Genomic DNA, 23,170 nt, shown 5'->3' with positions numbered 1-23,170 from the left:
ACCTTCCCTCCTTCCCTCTCTCTGCTCTTCCTTTCCCAACCCCTCCCTCCTTCTTTCTCTTTCTGCTCTCCCCTTTCCCCACCCCACCATGACCCTAATTGTCATTAATTGTCCTCATATAAAAATTGAGTACATAGGATTGCTTCTCCATTCTTGCGATGCTTTACTAAGAATAATGTCTTCTACTTCCGTACAGGTTAATATGAAGGAAGTACAGTCTCCATTTTTTTTAAATGGCTGAATAGTATTCCATGGTATACATATACCACAGCTTGTTAATCCATTCCTGGGTTGGTGGGCATTTAGGCTGTTTCCACATTTTGGTGATTGTAAATTGAGCTGCAATAAACAATCTAGTACAAGTGTCCTTATGATAAAAGAATTTTTTTCCTTCTGGGTAGATGCCCAGTAATGGGATTGCAGGATCAAATAGGATGTCTAGCTTGAGTGCTTTGAGGTTTCTCCATACTTTCTTCCAGAAAGGTTGTACTAGTTTGCAGTTCCACCAGCTGTGTAAAAGTGTTCCCTTCTCTTCATATCCATGCCAGCATCTGCAGTTTTGAGATTTTGTGATGTGGGCCATTCTCGCTGGGTTTAGATGGTATCTCAGGGTAGTTTTGATTTGCATTTCTCTAATAGATAGGGATGATGAACTTTTTTAATATGTTTGTTAGTCATTTGTCTGTCTTCATTAGAGAAGGTTCTATTCATGTCTCTTGCCCATTGATACATGGGATTGTTGGCTTTTTTTCATGTGGATGAATTTGAGTTCTCTGTAGATCCTAGTTATCAAGCTTTTGTCTGATTGAAAATATGCAAATATCTTTTCCCATCGTGCAGGTTGTCTATTTGCTTTGGATCTTGTTCCCTTAGCTGTACAGAAGCTTTTCATTTTAATGAAGTCCCATTTGTTTATTTTTGTTGTTGTTGCAATTGCCATGGCAGTCTTCTTCATGAAGGCTTTCCCCAGGCCAATATCTTCCAGTGTTTTTCCTATGCTTTCTTGGAAAATTTTTATTGTTTCATGCCTTAAATTTAAGTCCTTTATCCATCTCAAATAAATTTTTGTGAGTGGGGAAAGGTATGGGTCCAGTTTCAGTCTTTTACATGTGGATATCCAGTTCTCCCAGCACCATTTATTGAATAGGGAATCTTTTCCCAAGATATGTTCTTGTTTGGTTTATCAAAGATTAGGTGGTTGTAAGATGTTAGTTTTATTTCCTGGTTTTCTATTATATTTCAAGTGTCTATGTCTCTATTTTTGTGCCAGTACTATGCTGTCTTGAACACTATGGCTTTGTAGTACAGCCTAAAATCTGGTATGGTGATGCCCCTGGCTTTATTTTTATTACTAAGAATTGCCTTAGCTATACGGGTTTTTTTCTGGTTCCATACAAAATGCAGAATCATTTTTTCTAAATCTTGAAAGTAGGATGTTGGTATTTTGATAGGAATGGCATTGAATAGGTAGATTGCTTTGGGAAGTATAGACATTTCAACAATGTTGATTCTTCCCATCCATGAGCATGGTATGTTCTTCCATTTGTCAATATCCTCTGCTATTCCTTTCTGAGGATTTCATAATTTTCTTTATAGAGGTCCTTTACCTCCTTCTTTAGGTATATTCTAGGTATTTCATTTTCTTTGAAACTACGGTGAGGAGAGTTGTGTCCTTAATTAGCTTTTCATCTTGACTGTTATTGCCGTATACAAAGACTACTGACTTGTGGATATTGATTTTATATCCTGAAACATTGCTGTATTTTTTGATGACTTCTAGGAATCTTGTGGTTGAGTCTTTGGGATTCTCTAAGTATAAGATCATTTTGTCAGGAAAAAGGGAGAGTTTGACCTCCTCTGCTCCCATTTGGATTCCCTTTATTTCCTTGTCTTGCCTAATTGTATTGGCTAGAACTTCCAGCACTATGTTGAATAGTAAAGGTGACAGAGGACAACCTTGTCTGGTTCCAGTTCTAAGAGGAAAAGCTTTCAGTTTTACTCCATTCAGTAAAATATTAGCTGTGGGTTTGTCATAGATAGCTTCAGTCAGTTTTAGAAATGTGCCACGTATGCCTGGCCTCTTCAGTGTTCTAATTAGAAAAGAATTCTGCATTATATCGAATGCTTTTTCTGCATCCATTGAGAGGATAGAATGATCTTTATTTTTGCCTCTGTTAATACAGTGGATAATGTTTATGGACTTGCATATGTTAAACCAGCCTTGCATCCCTGGGATGAAACCTACTTGATAATGATGTATGACTTTTTTGATGATACACTGTAATCTATTGACTAGGATTTTGTTGAGAATTTTTGCATCTGTATTCATGAGTGAAATTGGTCTGAAATTCTTCTTTGTTGTTGGGTGTTTTCCTGATTTTGGTATCAGGGTGATGTTCACTTCATAGAATGTGTTGGGGAAGATTCCTTCTTCCTCAATTTTTTGGAATAATTTCTGCAGTACGGGAATAAGCTGTTCCTTGAAGGTTTGATAGAATTCTGGTGTGAAGCCATCTGTACCAGGGCATTTTTTGGTTGGATGATTTTTTATTGTTTCTTTAATCTCAGTGCTAGAAATTGGTCTGTTCAGGAGCCCTATTTCTTCCTGGCTAAGTCTAGGGAGAGCGTGTCATTCCAAATATTGATCCATTTCCTTCACATTGTCAGATTTCTGGGCATAGAGTTTCTGGTAGTATTCAGAGATGATCTATTTTGTCTCTGTGGAATCAGTTGTTATTTCCCCTTTATCATTTGTGATTGAGGTTACTAGAGATTTTACTTTTCTGTTTCTCGTTAGTCTGGCCAATGGTTTATATATTTTATTTATTTTTTCAAAAAACCAACTCCTGTTTCATTAATTTTCTGAATGATCCTTTTGTTTTCCATTTCATTGATCTTTGATTTGATTTTGGATATTTCTTTGCTTCTACTGGGTATAGGCTTAGATTGTTCTTCTTTTTCCAATTCCATAAGATGGCTTGTGAATTTGGTAATGTACCCTCTTTCTGTTTTTCGAATGTGGGCATCTAATGTGACAAATTTTCCTCTCAAAACTGCTTTTGTAGTATATCACAGGTTTTGGTAGCTTGTATCTTTATTGTTGTTATGCTGAATGAAGTTAATGATTTCCTTTTATTTTTTCCTGGACCTATGTGTTATTCAACAGAAGATTGTTTAATTTCCATGCCTTTGCGTGGGGTCGAATGTTTTTGTTAGAGTTGAGTTCCACCTTTGTTGCCTTATGGTTTGAGAAGATACAAGGTAAATTTTCAATTCTTTTTATTCTGTTGATATTTGTTTTGTGTCCCAGGATATGATCAATTTTGGAGAATGTTCCATGGGGTGATGAGAAGAATGTATATTCTTTATCTTTGGGATGGACTATTCTGTATGCGTCTATCAAGCACAGTTGTTCTAGGGTCTCATTTAAATCTCTTATATCTTTGTTTAATTTCTGTTTAGAGGATCTGTCCAGCTCTGTAAGAGGAGTGTTAAAGTCCCCTGTTATTATGGTATTTTCAGATATCATATTGCTCAGACTGAGTAAGGTCTGTTTCAAGAATCTGGGAGCATTTAAATTGGGTGCATAAATATTTAGAATTGAAATGTCTTCTTGTTGTATTTTTCCCTTGACCAATATAAAGTGAGCATCTTTGTCTTTTTTGACTTTAGTTGCTTTAAATCCACATGTATCTGAAAATAAGATTGCAACTCCTCTTTTCTTCTGAGTTCCATTTGCCTGAAAAATTGTCCTCCAAACCTTGAGTTGGAGTTTTAATTTGTCTTTTGATGCTGGGTGTGTTTCTTGCAGACAGCAAATGGATGGCTTGTGTGTTTTTTTCTTTTATTAAATCATAGCTGTGTACATTGATATGATCATGGGGCATCATACACTCAATTCAGAGACCATTTGACACAATTTCATCACAATGGTTAACATAGCCTTCCTGGCATTATCTCAGTTACTGTGCCAAGACATTTACATTCTATATTTACAAAGTTTCGCAAATACCCCTGTAAGATGCACCACAGGTATAATCCCACCAATCCCCCTCCCTCGACCCACCACCCCCCTTCCTCCCCTCCCTTTCCCACTTCCCCCTATTGTTAGGTTGTAACTGGGTTATGGCTTTCATGTGAAAGCCCCAAATTAGTTTCATAGTAGGGCTGAGTACATTGGGTACTTTTTCTTCCATTCTTGAGATACTTTACTAAGAAGAATATGTTCCAGCTCCATCCATGTAAACATGAAAGAGGTAAAGTCTCCATATTTCTTTAAGGCTGCATAATATTACATGGTGTACATATACTACAATTTATTAATCCATTCGTGGATCGATGGGCACTTGGGCTTTTTCCATGACTTAGCAATTATGAATAGGACTGCAATAAACATTCTGGTATAAATATGTTTGTTATGATGAGATTTTTGGTCTTCTGGGTATATGCCCAGCTGAAGTATGGGATTGAATGGCAGATCTATTTTTAGATCTCTGAGTGTTCTCCATATATCTTTCCAAAAGGAATGTATTAATTTGCACTCCCACCAGCAGTGCAGAAGTGTTCCCTTTTCTCTACATCCACGCCAACATCTCTGGTCTTGAGATTTTGTGATATAGGCTAGTCTCACTGGAGTTAGATGATATCTCAAAGTAGTAGTGATTTTCATTTCTCTGATGATTAAAGAGGGTGAGCATTTTTTCATATGTCTGAAGGCCATGCGTCTGTCTTCTTCAGAGAAGTTTCTCTTCAAATCCCTTGCCCAGCCTGCAATGAGACCCCTTGTTATTATCTTGCTGATGCGTTTGAGTTCTCTGTGGATTCTGGTTATTAAACCTTTGTCAGAGATATAACCTGCAAATATTTTCTCCCATTTGGAGGGGTGTTTGCTTGCTTTACTTACTGTGTTCTTGGCTGTGCAGAAGCTTTTTAGTTTGATCAAGTCCCAGTAATGTATTTTTGAAGCTGCTTCAATTGTCCGAGGAGTCCTCCTCATAAAATACTCGCCCAGACCGATTTCTTCAAGTGTTTTTCCTACATCTCCTCTAGTATTTTTATAGTTTCATTTCTTAAGCTTAAATCTTTAATCCAATGAGAGTCTATCTTAGTTAATGGTGAAAGGTGTGGGTTTAATCCCAGTCTTCTACAGGTTGCCAGCCAGTTCACCCAGCACCATTTGTTAAAAAGGGAATCTTTTCCCCACTGAATGTTTTTAATTGGCTTGTCAAAGATCAAATAACGGTATGTAGCTGGATTCATCTCTTGGTTCTCTATTCTGTTCCAGGTATCTACTTCTCTGTTTTTGTGCCAATACTATGCTGTTTTGATCACTATCGATTTGTAGTAAAGTCTGAAGTATGGTAGTGTGATTCCTCCTGTTTTGTTTTTATTTCTGAGTAATGTCTTGGCTATTTGAGTTTTTTTCTGATTCCATACAAAACGAAGTATTGTTTTTTCAAGATCTTTAAAGTATGACAGCGGAGCTTTAATAGGGAGTACGTTGAAATTATATGTTACTTTGGGTAGTATGGACATTTTAATAATGTTGATTCTTCCCAGCCATGAGCATGGTATGTTTTTCCATTTGTTAATATTTTCAGCTATTTCTTTTCTTAGAGTTTCATAACTCCCTTTATAGAGATCTTTCACGTCTTTTGTTAGGTAAATTCCCAAATATTTCATCTTCTTTGGCTCTACTGTGAATGGGATAGAGTCCTTGACTGCTTTTTCAACTTGACTATTGTTGGTGTATATAAAGGCTACCGATTTATGGATGTTGATTTTGTAACCTGAGACGCTGCTGTATTCCTTGATCACTTCTAGGAGTTTTGCACTAGAGTCCCTAGTGTTTTCCAGATACACAATCATATCATCTGCGAAGAGTGAAAGTTTGATCTCTTCTGACCCTATATGGATACCCTTGATCACCTTTTCTTCCCTAATTGTGGTGGCTAAAACTTCCAATACAACGTTTAAAAGCAATGGAGATAATGGGCAACCTTGTCTGGTTCCTGATCTGAGTGGAAATGATTCCAATTTAACTCCATTCAATATGATATTGGCTGTGGGTTTGCTGTAGATGGCCTTTATCAGTTTAAGAAAAGTCCCTTCTAGAGCAATTTTCTTGAGTGTTCTGATCATGAAGGGGTGCTGGATATTATCAAATGCTTTTTCTGCATCAATTGAGAGAATCATATGGTCTTTGTTTTTTAATTTGTTTATGTGCTGAATTACATTTATAGATTTATGGATATTGATCCAGCCTTGAGACCCTGGGATAAAACCAACTTGATCATGGTGTATGATTTGTTTGATGTGTTACTGGATTCTGTTTGTTAGGATCTTGTTGAATATTTTTGCATCTATATTCATTAGTGATATTGGTCTATAATTTTCTTTTCTTGTTGGGTCTTTTCCTGGTTTGGGGATCAGGGTGATGTTTGCTTCATAGAATGTGTTGGGTAGTCCTCCTTCTTTTTCTACCTTTTCAAACAGGTTGAGTAATACAGGTACTAATTCCTCTTTAAAGGTTTGGTAGAATTCTGACGTGAACCCATCTGGTCCCGAGCTTTTCTTTTTAGGGAGGTTTTGTATAGTTGATGCTATTTCTCAACTTGTTATGGGTGTGTTCAGTATTTCCACTTGATTCTGGCTAAGTCTTGGAAGGTGACGTGCTTCCAAGTATTGTTCAATTTCCTTCAGATTTTCATATTTCTGAGAATAAAATTTCTTGTGATATTCCTTAAGGATTTTTTAGATTTCTGACAAGTCTGTTGTTATTTCGTCTTTGTTGTTTCTGATTGATGATATTAGAGATTTTACTCTTTTTTTCTGATTAGGTTGGCCAGAGGTTTATCTATTTTATTGACCTTTTCAAAAAACCAGCTTTTTGTTTTATTGATCTGTTGTATTATTCTTTTGTTTTCAATTTCATTTAATTCTGCTCTAATTTTGGTTATTTCTTTTCTTCTACTGGGTTTGGGGTTGGAATGTTCTTCTTTTTCCAGTTGCTTGAGATGTGCTGTTAAGTTGTTAACTTCCTCCGTTTCTGTTCTCTTGAGGAAGGCTTGCAGTGCTATAAATTTCCCTCTTAGAACTGCCTTTGCCTTGTCCCAGAAGTTCTGATAGTTTGTGTCTTCATTGTCATTTTGTTCCAAAAAATTGGCGATTTCTTTCTTAATCTCATCTCTGACCCACCTATCATTCAGCATAAAGTTATTGAACTTCCATGTTTTTGTATGGGTATGCAGATTCCTGTTGTTACTCAGTTTAAGTTTTATTTAATGATTGTCCGAGAAGATGCAAGGAATAATTTATATTGCTTTAAATTTACTGAGGTTAGACTTGTGACCTAAAATGTTTTCAATTTTGCAGTAAGTTCCGTGGGCTGATGAGAAGTATGTGTATTCAGTTTTGTTGGGATGAAATGTTCTGTAGATGTCTGCTAAATCTAAATATTGGCTGGTTAGGTTTAAATCTATGATTTCTTTGCTCAGCTTCTTGCAGGAGGATAGATCCAACACTGCCAAAGGAGTGTTGAAATCTCTGATGATTATGGAGCTGGAGGAAAGCAAATTACTCGTGTCTGTTAGAGTTTCTCTTATAAATTGATTTGCATTCTGGTTGGGTGCATAGATATTAATAATTGAGATCTCATCATATTGAGTATTACCCTTAACAAATATGAAGTGACCATTCTTGTCCTTCCTTACTTTTGTTGGTTTGAAGCCTACTGTATCTGCAAATAAAATTGCAACACCTGCTTTTTTCTGATTACCATTTGCCTGAAATATGGATGACCATCCTTTCACCCTGAGTCTGTGTTTGTGTTTTAAGTGAAGATGTGACTCTTGTATGCAACAAATATCTGGCTTGAGTTTTTGTATCCAGTCAGCTAACCTATGCCTCTTTAGAGGACAGTTTAAGCCGTTCACATTAATGGAGAGTATTGATTGGTCTGGTGGAATTTTGGGTATTGAGTTTTTCAAAGGTCCAGTGGACATTTTCAATCCTTTTGCCAGTGTGGAATTTGGAGTTTGATCTGAAGTTTCTGAGTGAGTTTACTTTTGTGGTATAGGATTGGGTTGGTCATTGTGGAGGATTGGTCTGAGAATATCCTGAAGAGCTGGGTTACTTATGGCAAATTTTTTCAACATATGAATGTCATTGAAGTATTTAATTTCTCCATCATAAATGAAACTCAGTTTAGCTGGATACAAGATCCTGGGTTGAAAGTTATTTTGCTTTAGGAGGTTAACAGTCGATGACCACCCTCTTCTGGCTTGAAAAGTTTTAGCATAGAGATCTGCAGTTATTCTAATATTCTTTCCTTTGTACGTAATGGTTTTCTTTCACCGGGTTGCTTTGAGAATCTTCTCTTTCATATTAACTTTAGTGAAGCTAATTATGATATGCCTGTGGATGACTTATTGGGGTTAAATTGTGCTGGGGTTCTGAAGCTGTCTGCTATCTGAAATTCAGATTCTCTAGGCATGTCTGGAAAATTTTCTTTCATAATTTCATGCAGAAGGGCCTCTGTGCCCATGGAGGCCACTTCATGGTTCTCAGAAATCCCAATTATTCGTATATTGCTTTTCTTTGAATTATCCCAGAGTTCTCTGAGTGAATAATCCATTTTTGCTCTCCATTTCTCTTCCTTTTTGAGAGATTGGGAGCATTTGAAGACTTTATCTTCAATGTCAGAAATCCCTCTTCTGCTTGCTCCATTCTGTTGCTGAGGGATTCTACTGTATTTTTCATATTTTTGAGGGCTGTAAATTCTTGCTTCAGTGTGTCTAAGTCTTTGGTTGTTTTGTCTTTAAATTCGTTAAATTCTTGAGACAACTTTTGAATTGCTCCTCGAATTCCTAATTCCATTTTATTAATCTTGTCTGCAATCCAAATTCTGAATTCGATTTCTGACATCTCAGCCAATTGTTTATGAATTATAATTACATCTGCTGTATCTTTTCTTGGGGGGGGGGTTGATCTATTCTGGTTATTCCTGTTACCAGAGTTTTTCCGCTGATTCTGCCCCATGATTATTTTACTCCCCTTTCCCCCCCCCCCAGGGCTTTATCAAGGGCTCATAGTACAGTGTTGTGGCCTGATAAACTGGGGCCCTGTCTTGTGTGGTGGGACGAAGTAGTTCTGTCTTGTTTTCAGCTGGTTTCTGTTCGATTATATTGTAACGTTTACTCTGGCTTGAAGTCTCAGCTGTGTGGAAAAACCAGCAATTAAGTCACCCCACCCACTCACCTCTGGCACCATTTGGGAAAGGAAAATCAAACCTTCCTACAACCACATACCCAGGGCACCGCCTGAAAAGTCCTCAGTCTATTAGTTCAGTTCAAAAGGTCCAGATCGATTGTCTCAATTGGTTCCTGTCTCGGGTGGGAGAATTCAAGAGGTCTCTGGGAACTGGATTATAGGGGTCTGGTGACTCCTCTGATATGGCTTACTCCAGTGCTGCGTGGAGTCAGGAGGAGCCACCTAGCAAATAGATCAGTCTGGGAAGGTTGATGTCTCCTTCCCCACTTTGCCCCTCCATCGGACCCAGTCACTGGTATCTCTGCAGATGGCTAACCCAGTTACGTGTAGTGAACAGATACTCCAGAAGTTTGCACCTGCCTGAATTGCAAGGAAGTCTGCCAGGCCCCGGCAGTCTGCTGCTATCTAGCAGGAGGAGGTTGGCCCTGACATCTTTGAGTGCTTGATGCAGGTGGTGGGGGAGGTGTTCACTCAGGCTTAGCCTCGTCCCTGATTGATGTTGTTAACAGAACAGAACAGACAACTTTGTGGGATTCTGTCTCTGTTTCTGCTAAAATCGCCTGCAGAAGACGGGCTGTTCTGAGTTCAAACGACTTTGCTGCTGGAGGTTTGTGTCCGATTACCTCTCTGAGTTGGCCCTGCCCTGGAAGATTCCCGGGTTTGTGAGCAGCATCAGGCAAATCCTTTGCTCACTGATGACCTCCTCCTGTTGCCCAGGGAGACAGGGGGTGTGGCTTCAGAATATCCAGAAGTGAGCCATTTTGCTGTTAATGAAAAAACAGCTGTTGATTTGCCTCCAGGAACTGCCGCTCTGGTGTGGGCACCCAGCCGACACTTTTCTCCTCTGTCTCATGCCCCAGAGTCAGCACTGACCGGCCGCAGTTTATGCTCTGTCCACACCTGTCGAGAGATCTCCCAAGGATCCGAACTCTTGGGGGACAGGCCCCCAGACCCCGCGTGAGAGTGGGGGGGGGAGTGCTGGGAGCTCAGCGGGGAAGCTAGAGTTTTATTTAGTTTTATGCCTGGCTGCTTCCCTGCTGCACCACGCTGCAGGGAAGTGCCGCCAAGGCTTGACTCCCCCTCAGCGGAGTGCCCTCTCCTCACTCGCGTGTCTCAGAGTCAGCGCTGACCAGTTGCACTGGTCACTCCCCTCGAGAAATCACCCAAAGATCCGAACTCCTGGGGGACAGGCCCACAGACCCCAAGTGAGAGTGGAGGGAGTGCTGGGAGCTCAGTGGGGAAGCTAGAGTTTCATTCAGTTTTATGTCTGGCCATATTGTTTCCTGGGGAGGGCTGCTGCACCGCACCACAGGGAAGTGCCGCCGAGGCGTTGACTCCCCCTTAGCTGGGTGCCCTCTCCTCACTCGTGTGCCTCAGAGTCAGCGCTGACCAGTTGCAGCTCAGGGACTGTCCACTCCCCTTGATAAATCACCCAAGAATCTGAACTCCTGGGGGACAGGCCTCCAGACCTCAGTGTGAGTGGAAGGGGAGTGTTGGGGGTTCAGGGTTGCTGGCAAAGGATATTTAAAGTTTTATACAGTTTTATGCCTGGCAGGAGAATGCCATGGCACCCTAGTAGGGGAGGTAGGTCCAGTTTTTAGAAGGTCTCTCCCGTGGAGTGTAGTGGGAGGGCCTTTAATTTCTGCCCATTTATTTAATTGTGGGGCTCTTGAGCCGGTTTCATGGGGGAGGGGGACTCCCGTCTGCTTGGTGATGGATTTTGTACCTTTTGTTTGCGTCCTTGTGATCACAGCTTGCCTCAGTGGTGTTGGTGTGCGTTCTTCAACCTTCTCTCTTGGTGCAGCTCAAATCCACAAGGATACTTACTAAATTTTTGTCCCTTAACTCTCCTTCTGGATGGGAGCCTCTGTGGAAAGCTGGCTTCAGTCTGCCATCTTGTCTCCCCCCCCGGCTTGTGTTTTTTAATACAGTCAGCCAATCTATGTCTCTTTAGTGGAATTCAAGCCACTAACATTTATTGAGATAATTGATAAGTGTGGTAATATTCTATTTGTCTTATTCTGTGAGAGTCCATTGCTTAGTTTTATCTTTTTCATCAGTGTGGAGGTTAGGTTCTGTCCTTTAATTTCTGAGTTCTCACTTTGCTACTGATCCATTGTGATGGTCAGTGTGTAAAACAGGTTGAAGTATTTCCCGTACAGCTGGTCTTGTTGTGTCGAATTTCTTCAATGTTTGTATATCTTAAATGATTTGATTTCTCCATCTATTTTAAAGCTTAGCTTAGCAGGCTAAGAATTCTGGGCTGGAAATTGTTCTGTTTAAGTTATTAAAGATAGATGACCATCGTCTTCTTGCTTGGAAAGTTTCATTAGAGAAGTCTGCGGTCACTCTGATGGATTTGCCCCTGTGTGTCAACTGGTGCTTACTCCTCGCAGCTTGCAGAACCTTTTCTTTTGTCTTGACTTTGGACAGATTCATCACAATGTGTCTTGGAGAAGCTCGGTTAGAGTTGAGGTGACCTGGGGTCCATTATCCCTCTGAAAGTAGTGTGTCAGAATCTTTGGTGATATTTGGGACATTTTCATTTATAATATTTTCTAGTATGGCTTCCATTCCTCTGGGGTATTCTTCTTCCCCTTCTGGGATCCCTATAACTCATATGTTGGAATGCTTTATAAAGTCCCATAATTCTGACAGTGAATGTTCTGCTCTCTCTCTCTTCTTTTCTGCCTCTTTAACTATCTGAGTTATCTCAAGAACTTTGTCTTCTACCTCTGAGATTCTTTCTTCTGCATGGTCTATCTTGTTGCTGATACTTTCCATTGAATCTTTAAGTTCTCTAATTGACTGCTTCAGTTCCTTCAGCTCCGCTATATCCTTTCTATATCCTTCATATCATTCATCTCTTATTTGATTCTGTTTTTGGATTTCCTTTTGGTTATTTTCCACTTTATTAGCAGTTTCCTTCATTGTTTCCATCATTTCCTTCATTGTTTTCGTCATGTGTATTCTAAATTCCCTTTCTTTCATTCCTAACATTTCTTTATAGGTAGAATCCTCTTCAGTAGCTACCTCATGGTCTCTTGGAGGAGTTGCTCTGGACTTTTCTTCATGTTGCCAGGAGTTTTCTGCTGATTCTTCCTCATGAGTGATTTCTTTTATCCGTTTCCTTGCCCTGATTTTTCTTTCACTTCCTCTTGCTGTTTAAGTTCCTGTGCTGGTGGACTAAGGTTTTGATGAGTCCTTTTGGTACAGGACCAGAAGGATGAGAAGGTTGAAGAGCAAGAAGGGATAAAAGAAAGAAAAAGAAAGAAGAAAAAGAAAATAGAGAAAGGAGAGGGTGTGTGTAAAGGGAATATTGAGAAAAAAGATAGGCACAGAAAGAGGGAGACAGAGCAATATTTGTGTACAGTAGGGTACTTTGACACAATCTTAAAAAAGCCCTAACCTCAGGAGGTGCCTGGTAAGGTGGTTCCCTTGAGGTCAGCAGCTCTTTGCTAACCTGATTGGATACAGTACCCACCTCCACCAAGTATAGAGGAAAGGCAAAAATGCTATAAATCAAACCAAAACAAGCAAACAGAAAACTTTACGGGATAAAATTGGGTGACAATTTCCCATCTAATAGGGGTAGATGCACTAGCAAAAATGAAGTTCTAATTATTGAAAAAGGCAGCAATGGGAAATTGCATTTAAACTAGAATAATTGAGAAAGAAAAGAAAGAAAAAAAAGAAAAGAAAAAATCTGTATGGAAAAGATTGAAATTAAAAAACAAAACAACAGAAATACTTATCAGGAGGCGGAGCAAGATGGCAGCCGAGTAACAGCTTCCTTGCATCTGGGCACCGTGAGTCTGGGGAGATAGGACTCCAGGCATCTCTGGCTGGTGGGAACTGCCTATCATCACTCCTATGAAAATACAGGGAGTCAGCGAGAGACTTCTGGACCCCAAGAGGAGGACTAAAACAGTGGAAAGCTGGCAAGTGGTCGCGTGTGTTCAATCCGTCTAAACCCGCCCACAACTGTAAGTTCAGTAGCAGCGAGACTGCAAACCAGAAAGGCCTTACCTGTGAACTGTTTTGATGTCCTTGGACTTGGCACTGAGTTGAACTGCCTTGGGGAAGGCCTGAGCGGGAGTGCGGAGAACTTTGGCCGTTGTCTAGGGCCCCAGTCTGAGCCGCTGAGCCAGACGGAGCTGACAGTGTTTGGTGGTGGGTCACACGGATCCATTGTCAGTGATCTGCCCCGGCAAGCTCTGCCCTCAGGGTCGCAGAGCTAGAAACGGGTGGGAGCTGGTAACCCAGCAACCAAGTAGCCTAAGGGTGGGGTCTGAGCCGCCTTGCAGCCCTAACCCTCAGGGGCAGAGTGAGATCGGTTTTGGCACACTGAGTAAGTGCATAGCCACTTCAGCAGCGATTCCAGCGAGAAAGCTGGGAAAGCTTCTGCTCAGCAAGTTTACAAGTTCAAAGTGCCTTTTAAGTAGGCTGAAGAGAGATTTAGGGTGTCTACCTGCTGGGGTTTGAGAAATCAGCAGCCTCCAGTGGTATCAGAACTGTGACTAACATCTCATACCCCAGAAGACCACGTGTTGCCAAGACAATATTCAATAACATATACAAACTGCTTTGTTTTTGGTTGTGTATTTTTTTCTTCTTTTTTTTTTTGGTTTGGTTGTTTTTTTTGTTTGTTTATTTTGACGTTGCTGATGTTCTTTTGTTTTTTTAATTTCAATCTTTTCCACACAGATCCCTTTTTCTTTCTCAATTTTCCTAGTTTAATTATAATTTCCCATTGCTGCCTTTTTTAATAACTTCAACTTCATTTTTGTTAGTGTTTCTACCGATATAATTTGGTTTTTCACCCAATTTTATCCCCATAAAGTTTTCTGTTTGCTTCTTTTGGTTTGATTTATAGCATTTTTGTCTTTCCTCTCTACTTGGTGGAGGTGGGGTACTGTGTCTGATCAGGTTAGCAAAGAGCTGCTGACCTCAAGGGAATCACGCAACTGGGCACCCCCAGAAGGTGGGTTTTTTTTAAGGTTGTGTCAAAGTACCCTACTGTACACCTATATTGCCCTGTCTCCCTCTTTCTGTGCCTCTCTTCTTTTTGTCAATATTCCTTATACCCACCCCCTCTCCTTTCTCTATCTTTCTTTTTTTCTTATCACTCGGTCCTCCTTTCTTTCATCCCCTTTTTTTGCTCTTCAACCTTCTCACCCTTCTGGTCCTATAACCCTTAGTCCACAGGCATAAGAACTTAAAGAGCAAGAGGAAGTGAAAGGAAAATTAGGGCAAGGAAACAGATAAAAGAAATCACTCATGAGGAAGAATCAGCAGAAAACTCCAGGCAACATGAAGAACCAGTCTAGAACAACCCCACCAAGGGACCATGAGGTAGCTACTGCAGATGATTCCACCAGTATAGAAATGTTAGGAATGACAGAAAGGGAATTTAGAATACACATGTTGAAAACAATGAAAGAAATGATGGAAACAATGAAGGAAATTGCTAATAAAGTGGAAAATAAGCAAAAGGAAATCCAAAAACAGAATCAAATAAGAGATGAATGATATGAAGAATATAAAAAGGATATAGCAGACCTGAAGGAACTGAAACAGTCAATTAGGGAACTTAAAGATACAATGGAAAGTATCAGCAACAGGTTAGACCATGCAGAAGAAAGAATTTCAGAGGTAGAAGACAAAGTTCTTGAGATAACTCAGACAGTAAAAGAGGCAGAAAAGAAGAGAGAGAAAGCAGAATGTTCACTGTCAGAATTATGGGACTTTATGAAGCGTTCCAACATACGAGTTATAGGAATTCCAGAAGGGGAAGAAGAATGCCCCAGAGGAATGGAAGCCATACTAGAGAATATTATAAAAGAAAATTTCCCAAACATCACCAAAGAGTCTGACACACTGCTTTCAGAGGGATATCGGACCCCAGGTCGCCTCAACTCTAACCGAGCTTCTCCAAGACACATTGTGATGAACCTGTCCAAAGTCAAGACAAAAGAAAAGATTCTGCAAGCTGCCAGGAGTAAGCGCCAGTTGACCTACAGGGGCAAATCCATCAGAGTTACCGCAGACTTCTCTAATAAAACTTTCCAAGCAAGAAGACAATGGTCATCTACCTTTAATCTACTTAAACAGAACAATTTTCAGCCCAGAATTCTGTACCCTGCTAAGCTAAGCTTCAGAATTGACGGAGAAATCAAATCATTTACGGATATACAAACATTGAGGAAATTCGCCACAACAAGACCAGCTCTACAGGAAATACTTCGACCTGTTCTGCACACTGACCACCACAATGGATCAGCAGCAAAGTAAGAACTCAGAAATCAAAGGACAAAACCTAACCTCCACACTGATGCAAAAGATAAAATTAAGCAATGGACTCTCACCAAATAAGACGAATAGAATACTACCACACTTATCAATTATCTCCATAAATGTTAATGGCTTGAATTCCCCACTGAAGAGACATAGATTGGCTGACTGGATTAAAAAACACAAGCCATCCATTTGCTGTCTGCAAGAAACACACCTGGCCTCAAAAGACAAATTAAAGCTCCGAGTCAAGGGTTGGAAGACAATTTTTCAGGCAAACGGAATTCAGAAGAAAAGAGGAGTTGCAATCTTATTTTCAGATACATGTGGATTTAAAGCAACTAAAGTCAAAAAAGACAAAGATGCTCACTTTATATTGGTCAAGGGAAAACTACAACAAGAAGACATTTCAATTCTAAATATTTATGCACCCAATTTAAATGCTCCCAGATTCCTGAAGCAGACCTTACTCAGTCTGAGCAATATGATATCTGATAATACCATCATAACAGGGGACTTTAACACACCTCTTACAGAGCTGGACAGATCCTCTAAACAGAAATTAAACAAAGATGTAAGAGATTTAAATGAGACCCTAGAACAACTATGCTTGATAGATGCATATAGAACACTCCACCCCAAAGATAAAGAATATACATTCTTCTCATCACCCCATGGAACATTCTCCAAAATTGATCATATCCTGGGACACAAAACAAATATCAACAGAATCAGAAGAATTGAAATTTTACCTTGTATCTTTTCAGACCATAAGGCACTAAAGGTGGAACTCAACTCTAACAAAAATGCTCAAGCCCACCCAAAGGCATGGAAATTAAACAATCTTCTGTTGAATAACAGATGGGTGAAGGAAGAAATAAAACAGGAAATCATTAACTTCCTTGAGCATAACAACAATGAAGACACAAGCTACCAAAACCTGTGGGATACTGCAAAAGCAGTTTTGAGAGGAAAATTCATCGCTTTAGATGCCTACATTCGAAAAACAGAAAGAGAGCACATCAACAATCTCACAAGAGATGTTATGGAATTGGAAAAAGAAGAACAATCTAAGCCTAAACTCAGTAGAAGAAAAGAAATATCCAAAATCAAATCAGAGATCAATGAAATTGAAAACAAAAGAATCATTCAGAAAATTAATGAAACAAGGAGTTGGTTTTTTGAAAAAATAAATAAAATAGATAAACCATTAGCCAGACTAACTAGAAATAGAAAAGTAAAATCTCTAATAACCTCAATCAGAAACGATAAAGGGGAAATAACAACTGATCCCACAGAGATACAAGAGATCATCTCTGAATACTACCAGAAACTCTATGCCCAGAAATTTGACAATGTGAAGGAAATGGATCAATATTTGGAATCACACCCTCTCCCTAGACTTAGCCAAGAAGAAATAGACCTCCTGAACAGACCAATTTCAAGCACTGAGATCAAAGAAACAATAAAAAAGCTTCCAACTAAAAAATGCCCTGGTCCAGATGGCTTCACACCAGAATTCTATCAAACCTTCAAGGAAGAGCTTATTCCTGTACTGCAGAAATTATTCCAAAAAACTGAGGAAGAAGGAATCTTCCCCAACACATTCTATGAAGCAAACATCACCCTGATACCAAAACCAGGAAAAGACCCAAACAAAAAGGAGAATTTCAGACCAATCTCACTCATGAACATAGACGCAAAAATTCTCAACAAAATCCTAGCCAATAGATTACAGCTTATCATCAAAAAAGTCATTCATCATGATCAAGTAGGCTTCATCCCAGGGATGCAAGGCTGGTTTAACATACGCAAGTCTATAAACGTTATCCACCATATTAACAGAGGCAAAAATAAAGATCACATGATCCTCTCAATAGATGCAGAAAAAGCATTTGATAAAATCCAGCATCCTTTTCTAATTAGAACTCTGAAGAGTATAGGCATAGGTGGCACATTTCTAAAACTGATTGAAGCTATCTATGACAAACCCACAGCCAATATTTTACTGAATGGAGTAAAACTGAAAGCTTTTCCTCTTAGAACTGGAACCAGACAAGGTTGTCCTCTGTCACCTTTACTATTCAACGTAGTGCTGGAAGTTCTAGCCAATACAATTAGGCAAGACAAGGAAATAAAGGGAATCCAATGGGAGCAGAGGAGGTCAAACTCTCCCTCTTTGCTGACGACATGATCTTATACTTAGAGAACCCCAAAGACTCAACCACAAGACTCCTAGAAGTCATCAAAAAATACAGTAATGTTTCAGGATATAAAATCAATGTCCACAAGTCAGTAGCCTTTGTATACACCAATAACAGTCAAGATGAGAAGCTAATTAAGGACACAACTCCCTTCACCATAGTTTCAAAGAAAATGAAATACCTAGGAATATACCTAACGAAGGAGGTGAAGGACCTCTATAAAGAAAACTATGAAATCCTCAGAAAGGAAATAGCAGAGGATATTAACAAATGGAAGAACATACCATGCTCATGGATGGGAAGAATCAACATTGTTAAAATGTCTATACTTCCCAAAGCTATCTACCTATTCAATGCCATTCCTATCAAAGTACCTACATCGTACTTTCAAGATTTGGAAAAAATGATTCTGCGTTTTGTATGGAACCGGAAAAAACCCCGTATAGCTAAGGCAGTTCTTAGTAACAAAAATAAAGCTGAGGGCGTCAGCATACCAGATTTTAGTCTGTACTACAAAGCCATAGTGGTCAAGACAGCATGGTACTGGCACAAAAACAGAGACATAGACACTTGGAATCGAATTGAACACCAAGAAATGAAACTAACATCTTACAACCACCTAATCTTTGATAAACCAAACAAGAACTTACCTTGGGGGAAAGACTCCCTATTCAATAAATGGTGTTGGGAGAACTGGATGTCTACATGTAAAAGACTGAAACTGGACCCACACCTTTCCCCACTCACAAAAATTGATTCAAGATGGATAAAGGACTTAAATTTAAGGCATGAAACAATAAAAATCCTCAAAGAAAGCATAGGAAAAACACTGGAAGATATTGGCCTGGGGGAAGACTTCATGAAGAAGACTGCCATGGCAATTGCAACAACATCAAAAATAAACAAATGGGACTTCATTAAACTGAAAAGCTTCTGTACAGCTAAGGACACAATAACCAAAGCAAAGAGACAACCTACACAATGGGAAAGGATATTTGCATATTTTCAATCAGACAAAAGCTTGATAACCAGGATCTATAGAGAACTCAAATTAATCCACATGAAAAAAGCCAACAATCCCTTATATCAATGGGCAAGAGACATGAATAGAACTTTCTCTAAAGATGACAGACGAATGGCTAACAAACATATGAAAAAATGTTCATCATCTCTATATATTAGAGAAATGCAAATCAAAACAACCCTCAGATATCATCTAACCCCAGTGAGAATGGCCCACATCACAAAATCTCAAAACTGCAGATGCTGGCGTGGATGTGGAGAGAAGGGAACACTTTTACACTGCTGGTGGGACTGCAAACTAGTACAACCTTTCTGGAAGGAAGTATGGAGAAACCTCAAAGCACTCAACCTAGACCTCCCATTCGATCCTGCAATCCCATTACTGGGCATCTACCCAGAAGGAAAAAAATCCTTTTATCATAAGGACACTTGTACTAGACTGTTTATGGCAGCTCAATTTACCATTGCCAAAATGTGGAAACAGCCTAAATGCCCACCAACCCAGGAATGGATTAACAAGCTGTGGTATATGTATACCATGGAATACTATTCAGCTATTAAAAAAAATGGAGACTTTACATCCTTCGTATTAACCTGGATGGAAGTGGAAGACATTATTCTTAGTAAAGCATCACAAGAATGGAGAAGCATGAATCCTATGTACTCAATCTTGATATGAGGACAATTAATGACAATTAAGTTTATGGGGGGGGGAAGCAGAAAGAGGGATGGAGGGAGGAGGGTGGGGCCTTAGTGTGTGTCACACTTTATGGGGGCAAGACATGATTGCAAGAGGGACTTTACCTAACAATTGCAATCAGTGTAACTGACTTATTGTACCCTCAATGAATCCCCAACAATAAAAAAAAAACAAAAAAAAACAAAACAACAATAAAAACAAAACAAAGAAAAAACTAACAAACAAGCAAAAACAACAACAACAACAACGACAACCAAAAACAAAGCAGTATATATATCTTGTTGAATATTGTCTGGGCAACAGGTGGTCTTCTGGGGTATGAAATGTTAATCACAATGCTGATACACTGGAGGCCTACCCTGATTTCTCAAACCCCATGGGGTGGAGACCCTAAATCTCTCTTCAGACCTCTTAAAAGGCACTTTAAACTTCTAAACTTGGCTAAGCAGAAGCTTTCTCAGGAAAGTGATTGTCACCGGGATCACTGCTGAAGTGGCTATACACTTACCCAGTGTTCCAAAACCGGTCTCACTCTGCCCCTGAGGGTTTAGGCTGTAAGGCGGCTCAGTCCCCACCTTTAGGCTGCTCAGTCACTAGCTTACCAGCTCCTGCCCAATCCTTGCTCTGTGACCCTGAGGGTGGAGCTTGCTGGGGCCGTTCTCTCACAATGGCTCCCTGCAGCCCATAGCCAAACACCATTAGCTCCGTCCTGCTCAGCGGCTCAGTCTGGGGCCCTAGATTATGCCCAAAGTTTTCTGCACTCCTGCTCAAGCTCTCCCCAAGGCAGTTCAACTGAGTACCAAGTCCAAAAACAGCAAAACAGTTCAAAGGTAAGGCTTTTCTGGTTAGCAGTCTCACTGCTGCTATACTTACAACTGCCGGCAGGATTAGACTGATTGAACACATGCAAGCACTTGCCAGTTTTCCACTGTTTTTGTCCTCTTCTTGGGGTCCAGAAGTCTCTCGCTGACTCCCTGTATCCTCAAAGTGATGATTATAGGCAGATCCCACCAGCCAGAGATGCCTAGAGTCTTATCTTCACAGACTCATGGTGCCCAGTTGTAGGGAAGCTGTTACTCGGCTGCCATCTTGCTCTCATTCCTCCCACACATTTTTTTTTTCTATAGACAACTATTGTGTTTAGGTATATAGCATAAGTGCTGTATGTATACTTCCCATTTTGTTACACAGAATATTTAAATGATGTATATTCATAGTTGTGCTTTAAAAAAAATTAATAATGTTTATGCTTCACTATGGAATTTTTTGTTTTTGTTTTTTTGAGATATAGTCTCAAGCTGTTGCCCTGGGTAGAGTGCCATGGTGTCACAGCTCACAGCAACCTCAAACTCCTGGGTCAAAGTGATTCTCTTCCCCAGCCTCCCAAGCAGCTGGGACAACAGGCGCCTACCACAACACCCAGCTATTTTTTGGCCCAGGTTGAATTTTAACCTGCCGGCTTTGGTGTATGTGGCTGGCACCCTATCTGCCTGAGCTACAGGGTCCAAGCCAACTATCAAAAATTTTAAGTGAAACTGGCTTTTGTTTTAATGTGAGTGAGCAGTGGGGAAATATTTGAAGGTGACTAGCACAGTGCCATTGCATTGATTTTGGCCAAGGAATTAGTGGTTTTACCCACCTTTGCTTTTGGACTGTCAGTGCAAATGTCAATGCAGTGAAAATATAAATAACATTTCAGGATGATCATGAAAATAGTTTTGACCATAAGGACCCCCTTGAGAGTGTCTTAGTGGTTCTCAGAGGTTTTGAACTATACTTTGAGAAAAATCATCTATGAAAACAATTTTATCAGTGTTAACAGGGTACAGAAAAGTAAGCATTCGATGTAACATATCTTTATGGGGAAAAAACATGTATACTCCAACTTTTCAACACCTAACTCATTAAGAAACTTTGAAAATGCATTCCATTCATAGGTTGGGGATAGCTTATATATTTTGGCAATTTATATGGTCCATCTGTCTCCTAACCTAGACAATGCTTAGTTTCTGGAAAAGAAGCAGTAATTAAAAAACACTTAAAACAAAATTAACTTTTTCATAAGAATTAAAAGAAAAGGAGGAGGTATATTTCATTGAGTTAGACAAAAATGAAGTCTTGTCCTTTTGCTATAATGCACTAATATTCCCCAGTAAACATTTCTAATTTTATTTTTTTTATTAAGTCTTTTGTGCATAGATCATAAATACATTTATGCCCATTTCAGTATGGTGGTTATTTGTATAGATTGGAGTGCTTACATGGAATATTATGCACCAGTAAACATTTCTGGACAAAGCTAATATGGTCTAAAAAGAAAGATTTATTCATACGGTAAGCAACGACAACAAAAAATCACTGATGATGTTCAGTAAGCCACCTTGGACATTAATGTATAATTGTTGTTAATTCTATTTTCTATCTTCTTTATATAGGAATCCTTGAAAACCAAGTTTTTCTAATTCTCAGTGATGGCCTAGAATTATATATTCTTTAATATTAGTGTTTTCTCATAGCGTTCTCTTCCCACATACTTACGAAACGTCTGCTGGGTATGTGCCACTTCATTTGAAAGTTAGAGACTGCATATGTGATGATAATTCCCATGTAAGTAGCTTGTAACTGACAGCTGCACTAACAGCATATATGGACTAATGAGTTTGTAAGGTGTCAGATGATACTTTCCTAGGGGCAAAGCAGAGGAAATTGAAAACGCAAAAGGTTTCACTGCATTTTTATTTAGTTTAGTTTGGCTTTGGTGGCTTAAGGAAAAGTATTTGGTTGAAGTTCCATAAAAGCAGATCAGGTTGTACATTTTTGGTAGAGCTTGGAAAAATTATAATGAATAGTTATTTTGTCATCACTGTTAGTGAAAAAAACCATATGATGATAAAATTTCAGCCACTAATATACATTTTCCTATCCTGAATTGTTATATGTCATATAAATCTGTTGCCATTTCTTTGTGATTTAATCCATACGAATAGAACATATCTTTCTTAGTAATTGGTGACTTTAAAAATAAAAATCTAGTCCACAATAATCCAGTTTGATTTTTTAAGACAGAGTGCATTTGTAACAAATTATGTAAATAAAATCTGTATTGTTCAAGAACAAATAAACTGTGGTTGCTTCAGCACCACATACACTAAAATTGGAATGATACAGAGAAGATTAGCATGGCCCCTGAGCAAGGATGACTTCCAAATTCATGAAGTGTTCCATGTTCTTCTGAATGGAGTAAAACTGAAAGCTTTTCCACTTAGATCTGGAACCAGACAAGGATGTCCTCTATTGCCATTACCATTCAACATAGTGATAGAAGTCGTAGCCAAAGCAGTCAGGCAAGAGAAGGATATTAAGGGCATCCAAATAGGGGCAGAGGAGATCAAACTTCTGCTCTTTGCTAATGTGATCTTATACTTAGAAAACCCCAGCTCAACCATAAGACTCCTGGAAGTGATCAAGAAAAATGGTAAAGTCTTAGGGTATAAAATTAATGTCCACAAATCACTAGCCTTTGTATATGCCAATAAGAGCCAATGTAATCCCCATTAAAGTACCAAAATCATACTTTGAAAATCTGGAAAAAATAATTCTTAATTTTGTATGGAACCAGAAAAAAAAACCAGTATAGCCAAGCAATTCTTAGTAATTAAAAACAAAGCCAGAGGCATCA

At 39.2% G+C, this 23,170-nt stretch overlaps 1 non-coding gene across 1 annotated transcript; it reads left to right on the top strand.

Moving 5' to 3' along the window:
• Nucleotides 1–22,615: 22,615 nt before the first annotated feature.
• Nucleotides 22,616–22,722, top strand: LOC128590958 (U6 spliceosomal RNA). The gene has a single exon (XR_008381417.1). It is a non-coding gene; the product is annotated as a U6 spliceosomal RNA (small nuclear RNA).
• Nucleotides 22,723–23,170: the final 448 nt, after the last annotated feature.

The sequence above is a fragment of the Nycticebus coucang genome, chromosome 7 (genome assembly GCF_027406575.1).
Source record: "Nycticebus coucang isolate mNycCou1 chromosome 7, mNycCou1.pri, whole genome shotgun sequence".
NCBI classification, from domain to species: Eukaryota; Metazoa; Chordata; class Mammalia; order Primates; family Lorisidae; genus Nycticebus; species Nycticebus coucang.
The sequence above is the reverse complement of the archived record's forward strand: the minus strand, read 5'-3'. Positions and strand labels throughout refer to the sequence as shown.